Genomic DNA, 6412 nt, shown 5'->3' with positions numbered 1-6412 from the left:
GCCCGCGGCGCCTGGAAACTGCGGCGGCAAATGGGCAGCGCGGCCGCCGGCGCCGCGAGCGGGCGGGAAGTTTAAAACCAGAAGTGGCGCTAACGGCTGAACGGCGCGGCCCTTCGCCCCCGTCAGCTGCCCCTCAGCACCCTCTTTCCCCCCCCCCCCCGCCCTTCTTTCCTCCTGCTCGGTGCTTCCCGCCACGCTCGAACCCAGCGAACGCTAAACTATCCCATCCTCTCCCGCGCCCGGCGGCTACAGCCGCTCTGTATCCACGGTCTCGCCCTGAAGCGTGAGGGATGGGTGCCGATACGGGTTTATGGAGCGAACAACCGCCTCGCCGGAGCAGAGCGGGGCGGAGCTCTCTTTAGCAGCCAGGAGAACGCAGCCCCTGGCCTCCCAGGGAGCGTAACTTCCTCACGGTGGCGGCGGGCCCCGGCCGAGGTCTCTGCCCCGCACCAGCGCACCCGGCATCGAAGAGCATTAAAAGGTTTTCTGGAGCCCTTGTTTTGTCATAAGCGTGTTCTTCATGCTAAAAGTGCAGGGCGGTGTCGTAGGCGCGGCAGGCTCCAGCGTTACCGTGCCTTAAAAAAAGACACAAAGCTTTGTAAGTTGTCATACTTAACTTCAGCACTATGTCTTTAGCTTGGAGAAGAGGAGGCTGCGGGGGGACCTCATTAATGTTTATAAATACGTAAAGGGCGACTGCCATGAGGATGGAGCCAGGCTCTTCTCAGTGGCATCCAATGATAGGACAAGCGGAAATGGATATAAGCTGGAACATAGGAGGTTCCGCTTAAACATGAGGAAGAACTTCTTCCCAGTAAGGGTAACAGAACACTGGAACAGGCTGCCCGGAGAGGTTGTGGAGTCTCCTTCTCTGGAGATGTTCAAAACCCGCCTGGACACGTTCTTGTGTGATCTGATCTAGGTGGTCCTGCTCCAGCAGGGGGATTGGACTAGATGATCCTTTCAGGTCCCTTCCAATCCCTGAGATTCTGTGATTCTATGTTGCTTTCAGGTCTTTTTTTTTTTTGTTTTCACGCTGAACTTTCTACAGTTTTCCTTGAAGAGAACTAAAATATGTGATAAAGGATTTCAGAAGCTACGAATATTCGAAGTGAGCAGGTACGCCCCCCGGGTGGGGCGAGACGTGGCTGGAAGCCGATTTTCCAAAGCACGCAGCAGGTGGCACCAACTCCTCGGCGATGCCCCACGGACCGCCCGTCGGGGCTGGCAGGGCGGGCGCCGTTCGTAGCGCCGGGCGTACCGAACCCACGGCGGGTACTGCCGAGTGTCCGAGCCCCGCTCCAGAGCCGCTCCAAGAACACAGCACTGCGATTTGAAGTCCTGGCGTTTGGAAACGCTAGCAGCCTTTCGCTTCGGTACAAAACTGTGTTAAAGCAAACCCACAACCCCGCACTTCTTAAGCAAGACAGCAAGAGTTTCAATCTAATTTTTCAAAACCCTACCAGACGCAAATCATAAATGCAGAAACATCACGTCTGATGTTACATTTTACGTTTTTATTTGTCCAACAAATCTCCAAATTTAGTGGAAAGACAAAATCCGTGATAGAGGAAGCAAAGGAAAAAATCAGTAGACTTAGAAGATAGTTTATAATTTTTAAAATTCATTTCAGTAACACTGGCTTCCTGCTCTCAAATATTTCGAATCCAGTCTACAGATAACCCTTTTCGAGCTCTGCAAATACCAGAATATTAGTTAGCTAAATATTTATCACCTAGAGGGCAGCAAACCATTCTGAAGTCCAACTTCCTATCCAGCACACAATGTACCATTTCAAACTGTCTCATGTTTGAAGGAAATGTTGCCATTTTGAATGCATGTAATTCCCAAGTCTACCTTTATGGAAATCATAGAAACTCACTGCAAAAGATAAACCAAAATTATTTTTACTGTTTGTACAGCAATGTAAATGTGACTAATGTTACCAGAGAAAGAAGAAAAAGTGTTTTTCATGGGAAACCTGATACAGTTTTAAAAAGATTCTGTAAAATTAACACTGCATTATTCAAAAAGAAAAAAAAAAAAAGCTGTGATGGCATTGCTACAGGCTCTTAACACAATTTAAAGCAAATTTAAGCTTTCCAAATCATGCATGAATCAAGTCTATTGGCTAAAAATTAGGACACAGGAATATATATACATTCCAAAATTTGTGCATCTCCTCAGAGTATTGTAAATGTTGTCTTAACACACAATTAAGAATAAAGTCTAGCTAGATTTGTTTGTTCTATTTGTGCAATGGGAATAATCAAAGCAAAACAATGCACTGTGTTAGGTAAACAAAATTTGAAAGTCTCCATCTTGACTCTTAAATCCCAATCTGAATGTAAACTGCTGGAAGCTGGAAAAATGTATTCTTAAGTGTTTCATATAAAATCTTTAAAGATGAATCATACCAACCTCACTTTTTTTTTTTTTTTCCTCAGGCAACACATTTCAGCATTTAAACATATAAAAATCTAAGCTACAACTACATTTGTTCAGAATTTTTTGAGGAAAATGTTTTTTTCACGAAAAATTTGAAAGAAACTTTTCAAATGTTTTGACATTCCCTCAGTTTTGCACCAATTTCTAGTCATAGCATCATGAATGTTTATAGAGAGTGATCAGGAGAGAAAAGTCAATACTGAAATAAAAGATCGTAGTAATTTTGATGAGAAATTCCCCAAATCAGGTCTATTATTTTTTCACTACAATGCTTCTTAGATTTAGGAGACCAACCTGTTCTCAGAATTAATTTTACAGAGTATTAAAAATCCAGTTTAGCTCAATTGGTGATGGAGGCTCTAGTTCAGGAAAGCACTTCAGTACTTAGTTTTATCCTAATTCAGAAGAGTATTCTAAGGTTGTTGGTATGTGCTCATGTCCTAGGATCTGAGTGTGTGCAAACCTGTGGGGCCACATCCCCATAAAGCAGGACACGGATAGGGGTCAGGTACTGGGTTTCAAACGGGATGGCCAGCCTGTTCACTGGGGGAACAGCTATAGCAGATCTCATGTCTGAGTGAGGATGTCGCCACGCTTCAGGAAAAGTCAAAGGTCCCAACAGCTTCCATTGCCTCTGTGCAGATATTCGTGCATACTCATTTCTTGTCCTTTCATTATGGCTTACGTGGTAAATTCTTTCTGCCTTACTCCTAATGAACAGTCTTATGTTATGTTGTGTGTAATTCCACTAAAGTCAGTGGAGGCTACCAGTGGCGTAAAGTACAGCTCAAACTGACCAAAGTGCCTAAATCCTTCTTTTAGTATAACCAAGTGTCAGAACATAGAAGAAATACTAAATTCCAGGCAGTAATCATTAAATGAAGCCTTGGCACCACTTTACATCTTAAAAACCTGAATGTTTACATATGCTTGTCAACAATCTCCAATATTCTGAGTTGTATTAAGATGGCCTCTCTGCCAACCGCTGATGAAAGATGAACGTACCTTTGTTTCACAAATGATTATTTGAGAAAGCAGTCTTATTATGACTGGTTTTATTCTTCAAACAGGTTGCAACAACAGCTGTTCACATTACTTAAGTAATGAACTTCTTTAGAGTGGAACATTTTCTAATCTTAACACAAAAAAGGTTGAAAACACTGAGAGTAGAACTTGGCTTTCTCATTATAGGTGTCAGCACCTGCATCTGACACACGTTTGATTTAAAATTATTGATTTATTAAACAATTTTCTTGTTTCCAGTACATAGATAAATATTAAATGGAAAGTCTTATGGAGATAGTTATCCAACGTGGCTCTCCATTGTGTACCTTTCTCATACTCTTCAAAAACATTCTCTTTAATGACAGCCTCTGTTAACATGCGCTATTTTGTAATGATATCATGACATAAAAATATGGCTTCCTTGTCCTAATAACTTAAAAGCCTACATTATTTTAAAGTAGCTTTGGATCTCTATTTAGAACCATCTTAACGGGAAATTTGTCTTTGGGCTTAGTTTTCACAAAGTGCAAAGTGTTAATTTGGCAGCCTCAGAGTATAAAGCCCTACAGCACCTCAAAACAGGACTAATGTTGGAGCACCAGACCTTGCAAGCTAGATTGTACAGGCAGTACAGCTCACACTCCTCATCCTTAGTCGGCAAACAAAACCCAGGCTGAGAGAATAACTCTGTGTCCGTGTCTACTGACTCTTCATGGGCAGTGACAGAGACTTCAGTGCCAGATGGAGCGGTGATGCCCTCAGCAGCAGGAGGAGGAGGAGCAGCGCTGACTACAAGGATCTGGAGAGCTTCACTATTTTTAACTCTTCAGCAACATTTCTGAAACTTTTGATACCTCTCAGACAGCCAGAGACAACAGCAGATGGATCACTCCTTCCATCCAGCATGACATTTTCATGTTTCCATAGAAAGGTGGGCAAAGAGCTTAGTTTTGCCTCATCCTCCTCCTTAAACGTGTAAACATAAATAAAAAAAAAATTACCAGTGAATAATACTGTAACTTTGAACAAAGACCTTACTACACAGACTGTAATTAATCTGTTCAAAGCAAATGTTGTTTTGCTTGTGGATCTGCCCACGTATTTCTCAAGTGCGTTAATGGAGGATGGTTGTGACATATCCCCCCCTAGTTCAAAACTATACAATAGTAATTAATAATCACACTTTGTATTTATGATTCATGCATCAGCAGAGAAAGAGGGGCTGGAATACGTTTCATGGTTTACCACAGCGCTGAGAAAACAGTGAATCAAGTCCCACCTGGGATATTTGTGACTCATTTCTTTGGGTTCCTCCTTTCTCAGAAACTTCTTATTGTGTCCAAACACCATTTCAAACTTCCCTCGTTGTTTTGGAGAAGTACTCTACAGACGCACGTGTCAGCGTTCCTCTGTTCCCCTTGATTTAGTCAGCCGTCTCCTATTTGCTATCGGAGTGGACTACTTAAAAATAAGGAGCGTCCTCATTGCGCTCCCGAAGACCTCTACGCTGCACAAATTTTCAGAAGGAAATCAAAGTAATTAAAAGCTACAATACGCTAAAGAAGAACCAACCAAGACATCAGGATGAGCAAAACCGTGCACGTAAAGGCTTCTCCGTGGCCACACGGCGTTTCAGCCTTGGCCGCGCACCCACGGGCCCTCTCCCGCTCGCTCCCCGGGGCGCCCGGCTCCAGCGGCGCCTGGCCGCGGCCGGGAAGCCGAGGAGCGCCATCGTTCCTCGAGCCCCTGGGGCGGCGGCTCCAGGGCCGCGGCCAGACACCCGCCAGGCCGCGGACCGCCGCCGGGCCGCCGCTGCCGGCGGAAGGCGGGGCGGCCCGTGCGGCCCTGCGCGGGGGCCGGGGAAGGCGGGCCTGCCCTGCGCGGCGGCGGCGGCCGGGTCAGGGCGCTGCTCCCTTCCTCCCTCCCTCCTGCCCGCAGCCTCCTCCGAGGCGGGGGCGGTTCGGGGCCGGCCCTGCTGCGAGTGTGTCCGTGTGTGGCGTTGCGCCCGGCCGTGGGGAGAGGCGCGGGCGTCAGGTAACGCGGGCGGCGGGTCCCGGGCACGGCCAGGGCCAAGCAGCGGCGGGCTGCGGGGAGGTGCAGGGTCCCGGGGCAGCGGAGGTCAGGTTTGAAAGCCTCCGTGCTCCGGCGTCCCTGCTGCCTCCTCTTCCCACCTCTCGGCCCGCCGGTGGCTGCGCTGCGATGGCAGCGGCGGCGCAGGAGGGAGGCGGCGCTCGGCCTGCCCGGGCTGTGCGGTGTAAGCCTTTCGCCGGTGGCCGCCAGTGAGGCTGCAGGCTCGGTGGGGTTCGCAGAACCGCTGAGGGCTCAAATCGTGACAGGTTCCATTTCTTAGGCCTTAAATTCCCTGTGAGGCAAATCGAAAGTCAGCCAAAGAAATTGCAGCATTCCCAGAGCTGGAAAAACTCTGTTTATAGTTTTCCTTTGTACACTTGTCGTCAGCTTTGGCATCCTCCTGGCGCTCATGGGCATCTGGCTTCGAGTTCTCTACTGCGTTGTGCTCTTTACAATTTAGAAAAATACCCTTGTAATAAAATGCAATGATTGTTTATCTGGAGCAAGTGCTTTACGGTGTCAGGAAGTTAAATCTTACAACGCCGTGCTAAAAGTAGAGCAGTGTGTTAAGTTTGTTTGTGTGTGAGGAAAGCGAGGTGCCGCCTTCCCCAGGAAGCCGGCGGGAGGGCCAGGCACAGCACCGAGTTCCTGCCGGGCTCGCCCTAAAACCGCTGCTGCGCAAGTTCTGCTTTGAGTTGTGCTCTGCAAGAGAAGTGGTGAGAAAGTTCTGCTAAAAAACTTGCCGTGTCAGTGAGTGTGAGTATTGCATCTGATGATCTTCAAGGTTCTTTTGGTAGTTAGACAGCACTCAGGCTTGGGAAGAATGGTTAGCTGAAAGTGAGCTATGGAGGAAAAAGTTGCCGGAGCTAAGAGTGTTGTTATAAATTGA

General features: G+C 47.2%; 1 protein-coding gene across 1 annotated transcript in view; it reads left to right on the top strand.

Annotated features, from left to right (window-relative positions):
* The first annotated feature begins 5408 nt into the window (after positions 1 to 5408).
* Positions 5409 to 6412, top strand: part of RNASET2 (ribonuclease T2) — a 33311-nt gene continuing 32307 nt past the window's right edge. The window contains exon 1 of the mRNA XM_086631535.1: positions 5409 to 5487. The gene's annotated coding sequence lies outside the window, so the exon portion shown is untranslated. The remainder of the gene's footprint in view (positions 5488 to 6412) is intronic.

This window comes from Tauraco erythrolophus, chromosome 2, assembly GCF_009769465.1.
Source record: "Tauraco erythrolophus isolate bTauEry1 chromosome 2, bTauEry1.pri, whole genome shotgun sequence".
Lineage (NCBI taxonomy): Eukaryota > Metazoa > Chordata > Aves > Musophagiformes > Musophagidae > Tauraco > Tauraco erythrolophus.
This window is presented reverse-complemented; position numbering and strand designations above follow the sequence as displayed.